Here is a 14231-nt window from a genome sequence, read left to right on the forward strand (position 1 = left end):
TTTAAAAAAGGCCAAGTTAGTTTATCTGGCGTTCAATATACTAGATACAGTTAGGCCTGCGTTTCATACATCTGGAATTAGCAAACTAATGTGCTGGGGTTGGGAAAACATATATGTACCCATACTAGAATCTGTCAAAGAAAGCGGTACTCACATATAACAGTCATTCCATCTGTAATCCATACAGTCAAAAGACTGAAAGTATTCCAGTGAGGGAATTTTTTTTATTTAAAAAAGGCCAAGTTAGTTTATCTGGCGTTCAATATACTAGATACAGTTAGGCCTGCGTTTCATACATCTGGAATTAGCAAACTAATGTGCTGGGGTTGGGAAAACATATATGTACCCATACTAGAATCTGTCAAAGAAAGCGGTACTCACATATAACAGTCATTCCATCTGTAATCCATACAGTCAAAAGACTGAAAGTATTCCAGTGAGGGGATTTTGCTTATAAAAAATAATATATTTCATTGTGGTGCGAGTTGAATCGCAACAATGAAGAAAAATACTATTAAGGGACGAGGACGCGGTCGTGGTGGTGTCCGTGGAGCCTCTGTTGCTGGTAGAGGACGTGGCCGTTCGGCCCCAGGCGCACACAGTAGGGAACGAACTCCCTCAACTAGCCGGCAGAATGTACCGCAATATCTCGTGGGGCACAATGCCGCTCTTAGGATGGTAAGGCCTGAGCAGGTACAGGCATTAATCGATTGGGTGGCCGACAGTGCTTCCAGCACGTTCACCACATGGTCTTCCACCCAGTCTTCTGCGGAAAGCGCACAGGTGGCACCTGAAAACCAAGCCCATCAGTCTGTCACATCACCCCCAAGCATATCAGGGAAACGGTCTGAGCCACAAGTTATGCAGCAGTCTCTTCTTCTGTTTGAAGACTCTGCTTCCAGGGTTTCCCAGGGGCGTCCACCTAGCCCTTCCCCAGTGGAGGAAGACATACCATGCACTGACGCACAACCACTTATGTCTCCAGATGAAGAGGACATGGGAATACCACCACAGCAGAGTCACCGACTCTCTGATGATGACGAAACACAGGTGCCCACTGCCGCGTCTTTTTGCAGTGTGCAGACTGAACAGGAGGAGGTCAGGGAGGGAGACTGGGTGGAAGACGATGCAGAGGACGATGAGGTCTTAGACCCCACATGGACTGAAGGTCGTGGCGATGACTTTCACAGTTCAGAGGAAGAGGTAGTGGTGAGACCGAGACAACAGCGAAGCCAAAGAGGGAGCAGGGGGCCAAAGCAGACGAGCCGCCGCCCCCAGAGTTCGCCTGCTACTGGACATCGCCAACAGGGACCCAGCCCCACAAAGGCAGCTTCAAAGAGTTCCCTGGCATGGCACTTCTTTAAACAATGTCCTACCGACAAGACCCGAGTGACTTGCACGCTCTGCCATCAGAGCCTGAGGCGAGGCATTAACGTTCTGAACCTCAGCACAACCTGCATGACCAGGCATCTACATGCAAAGCATGAACTGCAGTGGGGTACACACCTTAAAAACCAGGCACTCGCTGAGGCTCCCCCTGCTCCCTCTACCGCTGCTGCCTCGGCTTCCGCCTCGAGAGAAATGTTGCCACCTGCCGAGCAGCAAACAGAGGATGTGCCACCGACACCACCACCACCGCCACCGTCAACTAGCGTCTCCACTATATCACACAGCAGCGTTCAGCTCTCAATATCTCAAACCTTAGAGAGGAAGCGCAAATTCCCCCCGAGTCACCCTCGAGCCCTTGGCCTGAACGCCAGCATTTCTAAACTGCTGGCCTTTGAAATGCTGTCATTCCGGCTGGTGGACACAGACAGCTTCAAAAAGCTGATGGCCATGGCTGTCCCGCAGTATGTGGTTCCCAGCCGCCACTACTTCTCCAAGACAGCCGTGCCTTCCCTGCACATGCAAGTGTCCGATAAAATCAAGTGTGCACCTCGCAACGCCATTTGTGGCAAGGTCCACCTAACCACAGATACGTGGACCAGTAAGCACGGCCAGGGACGCTATATCTCACTAACTGCACACTGGATGAATGTAGTGGCGGCTGGGCCCCCGGCGGACAGTTCCTTGGCGCACGTCCTTCCGCCCCCTAGGATCGCAGGGCATCATTCTCTGCCTCCTGTAGCCTCCTCCTCCTACTCGGCTTCCTCCTCCACTGCTTCCACCAGCTCATCCGGTCAGCCACACACCTTCACCACCAACTTCAGCACAGCCCGGGGTAAACGTCAGCAGGCCATTCTGAAACTCATATGTTTGGGGGACAGGCCCCACACCGCACAGGAGTTGTGGCGGGGTATTGAACAACAGACCGACGAGTGGTTTCTGCCGGTGGGCCTCAAGCCAGGCCTGGTGGTATGCGATAATGGGCGAAATCTCGTGGCAGCTCTGGGACTAGCCGGTTTGACGCACATCCCTTGCCTGGCGCATGTGCTGAACTTGGTGGTGCAGAGGTTCATTCACCACTACCCCAACATGTCAGAGCTGCTGCATAAAGTGCGGGCCGTCTGTGCGCGCTTCCGCCGTTCACATCCTGCCGCTGCTCGCCTGTCTGCGCTACAGCGGAACTTCGGCCTTCCCGCTCACCGCCTCATATGCGACGTGCCCACCCGGTGGAACTCCACCTTGCACATGCTGGAGAGACTGTGCGAGCAGCAGCAGGCCATAGTGGAGTTTCAGCTGCAGCACGCTCGCGTCAGTCGTACTGCCGAACAGCACCACTTCACCACCAATGATTGGGCCTCCATGCGAGACCTGTGTGCCCTGCTGCGCTGTTTCGAGTACTCCACCAACATGGCCAGTGGCGATGACACTGTTATCAGCGTTACAATACCACTTCTATGTCTCCTTGAGAAAACACTTAGGGCAATGATGTTAGAGGAGGTGGCCCAGGTGGAGGAGGATGAGGGCTCGTTTCTAACACTTTCGGGCCAGTCTGTTCGAAGTGGCTCAGAGGGAGGTTTGTTTAAGCAGCAGAGGACAGGTTCACAAGTCGCCAGCCAAGGCACTGTACTTGAGGACGAGGAGGATGAGGAGGAGGAGGTGGAGGGGGACGAGGATGACGCAAGTTCACAGCGGGGTGGCAGCCCAGGCCCATCACTGGTGCGTGGCTGGGGGGATACGGTGGACGATGACGATACGCCTCCCACAGAGGACAGCTTGTCCTTACCCATGGGTAGCCTGGCCCACATGAGCGAATATATGCTCCAATGCCTGCGCAACGACAGCAGAGTTGCCCACGTTTTAACGTGTGCAGACTACTGGGTGGCCACCCTGCTGGATCCCCGGTATAAAGACAATGTGCCCACTTTAATTCCTGAACTGGAGCGCGACCGTAAGATGCGCGAGTACAAGCGCACGCTGATAGAGGCGCTCTTGAGAGCATTCCCACATGTCACAGGGGAACAGGTGGAAGGTGAAGGCAGAGGAGTGGCAAGAGGTCGCCAACGCAGCTGTGTCATGGCCAGCTCATCTGAGGGCAGGGTTAGCATGGCAGAAATGTGGAAAAGTTTTGTCTCCACGCCACAGCTATCTGCACCGACACCTGATACGGAACGTGTTAGCAGGAGGCAGCATTTCACTAACATGGTTGAACAGTATGTCTGCACACCCCTCCACATCCTGACGGATGGTTCGGCCCCATTCAACTACTGGGTTTCGAAATTGTCCACGTGGCCAGAGTTAGCATGTTATGCCTTGGAGGTGCTTTCCTGCCCGGCGGCCAGCGTTTTATCTGAACGCGTATTCAGCACGGCAGGGGGCGTCATTACTGACAAGCGCAGCCGCCTGTCCACAGCCAACGTGGACAAGCTGACCTTCATAAAGATGAACCAGGCATGGATCCCACAGGACCTGTCCCTCCCTTGTGCAGAGTAGTCCTTATTAACTGCCTAAAACATGTCTTGTTGTGCTACGGGCCACTTCTTTATTTGATACAAATTTTATGAAACCCACAGTTGAATGAAACTCTTCTCTGTCTGGGCGCCGGGGCCTAACCAGATGAAAGTGGCCGGTAAACTAACGGGTGACATGAAGCCATAACCTCTGCCATGCTACCTCTGTCTTCTGTCTGGGTGCTGAGGCCTAAGTCAAATAAAGCGGTCTTCTGCTGTGCTGGGGGATATGAAGCTAATCTCTGACCTCTCTCCTCTGTCTGGGTCCAAAGGCCTAAATCACTGAAAGAGTCCTTCTCCTGTGGTGTGTGATATGATGCCAGAATATGTGCTGTGGGGCCTCTCTCCTCTTCCTGGGTGCAGGGGTCAAATAAACTAAATTGTGGCCTACTCCTGTGGTGGTTGATATGATGCCTGATTCTCTGATGTGGAACCTCTCTCCTCTGTTTGGGTGAAGGGGTCAAAGTAACTAAATGGTGGCTTCTCCTGTGGTGGCTGATATGATGCCAGAATATGTGCTGTGGGGCCTCTCTCCTCTTCCTGTGTGCAGGGGTCAAAGTAACTCAATCGTGGCTTCTCCTGTGGTGGCTGATATGATGCCAGAATATGTGCTGTGGGGCCTCTCTCCTCTTCCTGGGTGCAGGGGTCAAAGTAACTCAATCGTGGCTTCTCCTGTGGTGGCTGATATGATGCCAGAATATGTGCTGTGGTGCCTCTCTCCTCTTCCTGGGTGCAGGGGTCAAAGTAACTAAATGGTGGCTTCTCCTGTGGTGGCTGATATGATGCCAGAATATGTGCTGTGGTGCCTCTCTCCTCTTCCTGGGTGCAGGGGTCAAAGTAACTAAATGGTGGCTTCTCCTGTGGTGGCTGATATGATGCCAGAATATGTGCTGTGGTGCCTCTCTCCTCTTCCTGGGTGCAGGGGTCAAAGTAACTAAATGGTGGCTTCTCCTGTGGTGGCTGATATGATGCCAGAATATGTGCTGTGGGGCCTCTCTCCTCTTCCTGGGTGCAGGGGTCAAAGTAACTCAATGGTGGCTTCTCCTGTGGTGGTTAGTATGATGCCAGAATATGTGCTGTGGGGCCTCTCTCCTCTTCCTGGGTGCAGGGGTAAAAGTAACTCAATCGTGGCTTCTCCTGTGGTGGCTGATATGATGCCAGAATATGTGCTGTGGTGCCTCTCTCCTCTTCCTGGGTGCAGGGGTCAAAGTAACTAAATGGTGGCTTCTCCTGTGGTGGCTGATATGATGCCAGAATATGTGCTGTGGTGCCTCTCTCCTCTTCCTGGGTGCAGGGGTCAAAGTAACTAAATGGTGGCTTCTCCTGTGGTGGCTGATATGATGCCAGAATATGTGCTGTGGTGCCTCTCTCCTCTTCCTGGGTGCGGGGGTCAAAGTAACTCAATGGTGGCTTCTCCTGTGGTGGCTGATATGATGCCAGAATATGTGCTGTGGGGCCTCTCTCCTCTTCCTGGGTGCAGGGGTCAAAGTAACTCAATGGTGGCTTCTCCTGTGCTGATTGATATAAAGCTGATGGTTGTGCCATCTGACATGGTTGCCAGGGTCTGATTCAATGGGGGCCTACTCCTGTGGTGGGTGATCTAAATGCCTGATTCTCTGCTGTGAAACCTCTCTCCTCCGTCTGGGTGTAGGGGTCAAAGTTTTTCAAAGTCGCCTTCTCCTGTGCTGATTGATATGAAGCTGATGGTTGTGCCATCTGACATGGTTGCCGGGGTCCCATTAAATTGTGGCCTACTCCTGTGGTGGCTGATATGATGCCAGAATATGTGCTGTGGGGCCTCTCTCCTCTTCCTGGGTGCAGGGGTCAAATAAACTAAATTGTGGCCTACTCCTGTGGTGGTTGATATGATGCCTGATTCTCTGATGTGGAACCTCTCTCCTCTGTTTGGGTGAAGGGGTCAAAGTAACTAAATGGTGGCTTCTCCTGTGGTGGCTGATATGATGCAGAATATGTGCTGTGGTGCCTCTCTCCTCTTCCTGGGAGCGGGGGTCAAAGTAACTCAATGGTGGCTTCTCCTGTGGTGGCTGATATGATGCCAGAATATGTGCTGTGGTGCCTCTCTCCTCTTCCTGGGTGCGGGGGTCAAAGTAACTCAATGGTGGCTTCTCCTGTGGTGGCTGATATGATGCCAGAATATGTGCTGTGGTGCCTCTCTCCTCTTCCTGGGTGCAGGGGTCAAAGTAACTAAATGGTGGCTTCTCCTGTGGTGGTTGATATGATGCCTGATTCTCTGCTGTGAAACCTCTCTCCTCCATCTGGGTGTAGGGGTCAAAGTCTTTCAAAGTCGCCTTCTCCTGTGCTGATTGATATAAAGCTGATGGTTGTGCCATCTGACATGGTTGCCAGGGTCTGATTCAATGGGGGCCTACTCCTGTGGTGGGTGATCTAAATGCCTGATTCTCTGCTGTGAAACCTCTCTCCTCCGTCTGGGTGTAGGGGTCAAAGTCTTTCAAAGTCGCCTTCTCCTGTGCTGATTGATATGAAGCTGATGGTTGTGCCATCTGACATGGTTGCCGGGGTCCCATTAAATTGGGGCCTACTCCTGTGGTGGGTGATCTAAATGCCTGATTCTCTGCTTTGAAACCTCTCTCCTCCGTCCGGGTGTAGGGGTCAAAGTCTGTCAAAGTCGCCTTCTCCTGTGCTGATTGATATAAAGCTTATGCTTGTGCCATCTGACATGGTTGCCGGGGTCTGATTCAATGGTGGCCTACTCCTGTGGTGGGTGATCTAAATGCCTGATTCTCTGCTGTGTAACCTCTCTCCTCCGTCTGGGTGTAGGGGTCAAAGTAACTAAATGGTGGCCTACTCCTGTGGTGGGTGATATGATGCCTGGTTCTCTGCTGTGGGACCTCTCTCCTTTGTCTGGGTGCTCTGGTCAAAATAATAGTAAGTGACCTTCTCCATTGGTGGGTGACTTGAAGCCTGATTCTGTGCTATGGGACCTCACTCCAATTAATATTGTTTAATTTTTATTTATTTTATGTTAACTCATCATTTCCCTATCTACATTTGTTTGCAGGGGATTTAACTACATTTTGCTGCCTTTTGCAGCCCTCTAGCCCTTTCCGGGTGTGTTTTACAGCCTTTTTAGTGCCCAAAAGTTCGGGTCCCCATTGACTTCTATGGGGTTCGGGTTCGGGATGAAGTTCGGGTCGAGTTCGGATCCCGAACCCGAACATTTTTCGAAAGTTCGGCCGAACTCGTCGAACCCGAACATCCAGGTGTTCGCTCAACTCTAAGCATAAGCTTACAAGTTAAGGAGGGGGCGCACGGCAATTACCCACTCCCGAATCAGGGAGGTAGTGACGATAAATAACAATACAGGACTCTTAAGATGCCCTGTTATTGGAATGATTAATAAAAAATTATAGGGAATGTCACTGTGGAATTTTGGATTTGGAAACGTTAGCCAGGAGAGGCCCTGCTGCCGCTTTTTTTACTCTAGATAACTTCTGCCTGATCGCACATCCCTGTGACGTCCACCATCCATTTGGATATCTTCTCTATCAACTTTCGATGTTCTTTTCTGAGCCTACCATGTTGATTAAGGTTATCGGCGAATCAGGGTTCCACGCCTGAGAGGGACAGTGAGAAAGAGAGACCCGGGCTGCGGGTGAAGTGTAAGTTAGCAAGTTAATTGTTTGCTGCCCCCCCTTCTCTGCGCCCTCAAGCAGCCGCTTGGGCTGCCCTATGATAGATCCGGCCCTGTTGGTAGGTCTTCTCTCATTTCTTCTATTTTGTTAGGCCATATGGGTAGAAGTAGGTGGTGATTTCTGGATCCTCTTTTTGGACCGGCTGTTATTATTCTGTCCACCTGCTGTTTCCCATAAATATATTGTGTTATTATATATGACCCACCTCTGTGATATTTATTGATTTATTATTCACTAAACATTTACTTGATAACATTGTCTAGACAACATTGTCTGTAGCCCATGTCCCATTAGGATGGTGTTTTTCTCTGTCCACTTGGTTTTTAATGATCATGTCCTTTATATATATCATGTTTTGTAATTAATAAAGTATTTATGATATTTGATAATAGTACGTAGTCAGCTTCGTTTCTTCTGTAGGTTAGGTATAGCAGTGGTACATCACACCCAAAAATTTGTGAATCTCACCCGAAAATGTAACAGACAAAGTAGTGAAATGAGTTAAAATAAAATAAAATACGTACAATTAAAAAAAAAAATTGATTTATGAGGTGGAGTAGGAGTTTGAGGAGGCGGTGGACGTAGCGGTGTAGGTGGAAGCAGCATTGGAGGTGCCAACAATGGTTTTTGGTTTTAATTTATATATATATTTTTTAAATTAGGGTACATTCCAAAATAGTGTGAAATATCCAAAATACAAGAATGAGCAATTGTGCTGCAGTATAACAATGGCTGGTTAAGGCCAGTATATACAGTGGGATGCGAAAGTTTGGGCAACCTTGTTAATCGTCATGATTTTCCTGTATAAATCGTTGGTTGTTACGATAAAAAATGTCAGCTAAATATATCATATAGGAGACACACACAGTGATATTTGAGAAGTGAAATGAAGTTTATTGGATTTACAGAAAGTGTGCTATAATTGTTTAAACAAAATTAGGCAGGTGCATAAATTTGGGCACTGTTGTCATTTTATTGATTCCAAAACCTTTAGAACTAATTATTGGAACTCAAATTGGCTTGGTAAGCTCAGTGACCCCTGACCTACATACACAGGTGAATCCAATTATGAGAAAGAGTATTTAAGGGGGTCAATTGTAAGTTTCCCTCCTCTTTTCATTTTCTCTGAAGAGTAGCAACATGGGGGTCTCAAAACAACTCTCAAATGACCTGAAGACAAAGATTGTTCACCATCATGGTTTAGGGGAAGGATACAGAAAACAGTCTCAGAGATTTCAGCTGTCTGTTTCCACAGTTAGGAACATATTGAGGAAATGGAAGACCACAGGCTCAGTTCAAGTTAAGGCTCGAAGTGGCAGACCAAGAAAAAACTCGGATACACAGAAGCGACGAATGGTGAGAACAGTCAGAGTCAATTTACAGACCAGCACCAAAGACCTACAACATCATCTTGCTGCAGATGGAGTCACTGTGCATTGTTCAACCATTCGGTGCACTTTACACAAGGAGATGCTGCTGTATGCGAGAGTGATGCAGAGGAAGCCTTTTCTCCGCCCACAGCACAAAAAGTGCCGCTTGAGGTGGGCTAAAGCACATTTGGACAAGCCAGCTTCATTTTGGAATAAGGTGCTGTGGACTGATGAAACTAAAATTGAGTTATTTGGCCATAACAAGGGGCGTTATGCATGGAGGAAAAAGAACACAGCATTCCAAGAAAAACACCTGCTACCTACAGTAAAATATGGTGGTGGTTCCATCATGCTGTGGGGCTGTGTGGCCAGTGCAGGGACTGGGAATCTTGTCAAAGTTGAGGGACGCATGGATTCCACTCAGTATCAGCAGATTCTGGAGACCAATGTCCAGGAATCAGTGACAAAGCTGAAGCTGCGCTGGGGCTGGATCTTTCAACAAGATAATGACCCTAAACACTGCTCAAAATCCACTAAGGCATTTATGCAGAGGAACAAGTACAACGTTCTGGAATGGCCATCTCAGTCCCCAGACCTGAATATAATTGAAAATCTGTGGTGTGACTTAAAGAGAGCTGTTCCTGCTCGGAAGCCATCAAACCTGAATGAACTAAAGATGTTTTGTAAAGAGGAATGGTCCAAAATACCTTCAACCAGAATCCAGACTCTCATTGGAACCTACAGGAAGCGTTTAGAGGCTGTAATTTCTGCAAAAGGAGGATCTACTAAATATTGATTTCATTTCTTTTTTGTGGTGCCCAAATTTATGCACCTGCCTAATTTTGTTTAAACAATTATAGCACACTTTCTGTAAATCCAATAAACTTAATTTCACTTCTCAAATATCACTGTGTGTGTCTCCTATATGATATATTTAACTGACATTTTTTATCGTAACAACCAACGATTTATACAGGAAAATCATGACGATTAACAAGGTTGCCCAAACTTTTGCATCCCACTGTATGTCTATTCTGCACAAGGTATGGACAAGTCCTGTGAGATCCATGCCTGGTTCATTTTTATGAACGTGAGCTTGTCCACATTGGCTGTGGACAGGCGGCTGCACTTGTCTGTGATAACGCCCCCTGCCGTGCTAAACACACGTTCAGATAATACACTGGCTGCAGGGCAGGCCAGCACCTCCAAGGCGTAAAGGGCAAGCTCAGGCCATGTGCCTAATTTGGAGACCCAGAAGTTAAAGGGGCAGACACGTCATTCAGTAAGTGTAGGCGTGTTCACACATACTGCTCCACCATGTTGCTAAGACGTTCCATATCAGCTGGTGGTGCTGGTTGTTGTGACATGCTGACAAAGCTTTTCCACATTTCGGCAATGCTAACCCTGCCTTCTGAGGTGCTGGCGGTGCCCCAGCCTCGTTGGCGACCACTTCCTCGTCCTCTGCCTTCGCCTTGTGCTTCCACTGTGCCCCCGCTGTCAGGTGGGAATGCCACCAGCAGCGCGTCTACCAGCGTGCGCTTGAACTCGCGCATCTTACGATCACGCTCCAGTGAGGGAATTAAGGACCCATCAGTGTGGCCACCCAGTAATCAGCACAAGTTAGAATGTGGGCAACTCGGCGGTCGTTGCAGAGACACTGCAGCATGTAATCGCTCATGTGTGGCAGGCTGCCCAGGGGCAAAGAAAAGCTGTCCTCTGTAAGAGGTGTATCGTCTGTGTCCTCTATATCCCCCCATCCACGCACCAGTGATGGCCATGAGCTGGTCTGGCTGCCACCCTGCTGTGAACATGGTTCCTCCTCCTCCATCTCCTCCTCCTCCTCCTCCACCTCGTCATTCTCCAGAACTGTGCCCTGGTTGGACAATAGTGTACCTGGCGTTTGTGGGTGCAGGAACCCACCCTCTGAGCCACTTGTGAATGACTGGCCGGAAACCCTACGAAATTATCCCTCTTCCTCCTCCTCCTCCTGTGCCACATCCTGTTCCATCATTGCCAGCAGCGTTTTTTCAAGGAGGCATAGAAATGGGATAGTAAAGCTGAGAACAGCGTTATCGACACAGGCCATGTTGGTGGAGTACTCAAAACAGCGCAACAAGGAACACAGGTCTCGCATAGAGGCCCAGTCATTGGTGGTTAAGTGGTGCTGCAGCTGAAACTCCACTATCGCCTGCTACTGCTCACACAGTCTGGCCAGCATGTGCAAGGTGGAGTTCCACCTTGTGGGCACGTCGCATATGAGGCAGTGAGCGGGATGGCCGAAGTTACGCTGCAGCGCTGACAGGCGAGCAGCAGCAGGGTGAGAACGCCGAAAAAGCACGCACAGACGGCCCGCACTTTATGGAGCAGCTCTGACATGTCGGGGTAATTTTTAAGGAATCTCTGCACCACCAAATTCAACACATGCGCCAGGCAAGGGAGATTTCGCCCATTATCGCACACCACCAGGCCAGGCTTGAGGCTCACTGGCACCAACCACTCATCGGTCTGTGGTTCAAGGCCCGTCCACAGCTCCTGCGCAGTGTGGGGTTTGTCCACCAAACAGATAAGTTTTAAAACTGCCTGCTGTCGTTTACCCCTTGCTGTGCTGAAGTTGGTGGTGAAGGTGTTACACTGACCGGATGAGGATCCGGTATAGGGTGAGGAAGCAGAGTAGGAGGAGGAAGCAACAGTAGGCAAACTGAAGCGTCCTGCAATCCTCGGTGGTGGAAGGACATGCGCCAAACTGAAATCCGCCTCAGTCCCAGCCACCAATGCATTTACCCTAGTGTGCTGTTATTGAGCTATAACGTCCCTGACCGTGCTTACTGGTCCACGTATCCGTAGTGAGGTGCACCTTGCCACAGATGGCGTTGCGCAGTGCACACCTGATTTTTCCCCCCACTTGTTTGTGCAGGGAAGGGATGGCTCACCTGGAAAAGTAGTGGTGGCTGGGCACGACGTACTGTGGGACAGCCACCGCCATAAGGCCTTTAAAGAGGACCTTTCACCGATTCTTACCCTATGAACTAACTATACAGATATGTAGAGCGGCGCCCGGGAATCTCACTGCACTTACTATTATCCGCGGGCACTGCTCCGTTCTGCCGCTATGCCCTCCGGTATCTCCGCTCACTAAGTTATAGTAGGCGGAGATACCAGTCCCTAAGTTATGGTAGGCGGAGTCTGCCCTAGCGCTGGCCAATCGCAGCGCAGAGCTCACAGCCTGGGAGGTTATTTTCTCCCAGGCTGTGAGCTCTGCAATGCGATTGGCCAGCGCTAGGGCAGACTCCGCCTACCATAACTTAGGGAACGGAGATACCGGAGGGCATAGCAGGAGAACGGAGCGGCGCCCGGGGATAATAGTAAGTGCAGTGAGATCCCCGGGCGCCGCTCTACATATCTGTATAGTTAGTTCATAGGGTAAGAATCGGTGAAAGGTCCTCTTTAAAACTATTCATCTCAACCAGACGGAATGACAGCATTTCAAAGGCCAGTAATTTAGAAATGCTGGCATTCAGGGCTAGGGATCGCGGATGGGTAGGGGGATACTTCCTCTTCCTCTCCTGTTTGGGAGATAGAGAGCTGAACGCTTCCGTGGGACATTGTGGAGATGCTTGGTGACCCAGGTGGTGGTGTTGCTGGCAGATCCTCTGTTTGCGGGGTGGCAGGTGGCACTGTCACTCCAGAGATGGATGAAGAGGCCCAGACTGTAGCAGTAGAGGAAGCAGGAGGAGCCAGAGACCTTTCTTGGTTTTTGAGGTGTCTACTCCACTGCAGCTCGTGCTTTGCACTTAAATGCCTGGTTATGCAGGTTGTGCTCAGGTTGAGAACATTTATGCCTCGCTTCAGGCTCTAATTGCACAGTGTGCAAACCACTCGTGTCTTGTCGTCAGCACATTGTCTGAAGAACTGCCACGCCAGGGAACTCCTTGGATCTGGCTTTGGTGTTCTCGGTCCCTTTCTGCGGTGGGCAGTAGCAGGCTTCATGTCTAGGGACGGCCGTTCTGCTTTTGCACCCTGCTCCCTCTTCTGCTGTGCTGGTGGCTGTGTGCAACCACCGCCTCTTCCTCTGAACTACATAGGTCACTCGCATGACCTTGATTCCATGTGGGGTTCGAGGACCTCATCGTCCTCCTTATAATCTTCCACCCAGTCTTTACCCCTGCCCTCCTTGTCAGTCTGCACACTTTCGAAAGCCCCAGCAGTTGGCACCTGTGTTTCGTCATCATCCGAGACGTGGTGCGATGGTCATCCCATGTACTCATCTTGAAACATAAGTGGTTGGGCATCGGTGCACTCAATCTCTTCCACTTCTGGGGCAGGGCTAGGTGGATGGCCTTGGAAAACCCTGCTAACAGAGTCATCAAAAAGCATAAGAGACTGCTGCATGACTTGGGGCTCAGACTGCTTGGCTGATTTGCAAAGGGGTGAGGTGAAAGACTGATGGACATCGGCTGCAGGTGCCAACTGTGGTCTTTTAGCAGGAGACTGGGTGGGAGACAATGTGAAGGAACTGAAGGCACTGTCAGCAACCCAATCTACTATCGCTTGTACTTGGTCAGGCCTCACCATTCGTAGAGCCGCATTAGGCCCGACCAAATACCGCTGCAGGTTCTGTCGCCTACTCACAACTGAGGAAGGGGTTTCAACAGGAGCTCCACCAGCAGCACAACGACCTGGGCCACATCCCTTATTTGACGCTCTTCTTATATTTCTTGCCCTAAATTGGTGTTTAATTAATAGCAGAATAGAACCAGAGTATGTAGAGGGTGTATCTCACACGCCCTGACCCACACTAGGCCGCAATTAAAGATTTGTGCCCAAAATGGATGTTTGTTTAATAACTGAATAGAACCACAGTATGTAAAGACTGTATCTCACACGTACTGATCCAGACTAGGCCGCAATTTAAGTTTTTGGCCATTTTTGTTGTTTGTTGTTTTGTTGTTTGGCCGTGTTTGTTTAATAACAGAATATGACAGCAGTATATAACCCTTGAATTTCACACTGACAGATGCAGCAAGGGCTGTAAAATTGGGAATTTTGGCAAAAAAGTATGTTTTTAAAAACCCAGAAAATTATGGCTGTATTTCTAGCTTAAATTGCACACTGACTAATCCAGATGTTGGATATTGCCAAAAAAAAAATAGTTTTTTTACTAACTGAATATGAAAGCTGTATATAACATTTGAATTTCACACTTGCTGATGCTGCAAGGGCTGTAAAATAGTGGATTTTGCAAAAAAAGGGTGTTTTTAAAAACCTAGAAAATTATGGCTGTATTTCTAGCTTAA

This window comes from Bufo bufo, chromosome 4 (genome assembly GCF_905171765.1).
Source record: "Bufo bufo chromosome 4, aBufBuf1.1, whole genome shotgun sequence".
In the NCBI taxonomy this organism is placed as follows: domain Eukaryota; kingdom Metazoa; phylum Chordata; class Amphibia; order Anura; family Bufonidae; genus Bufo; species Bufo bufo.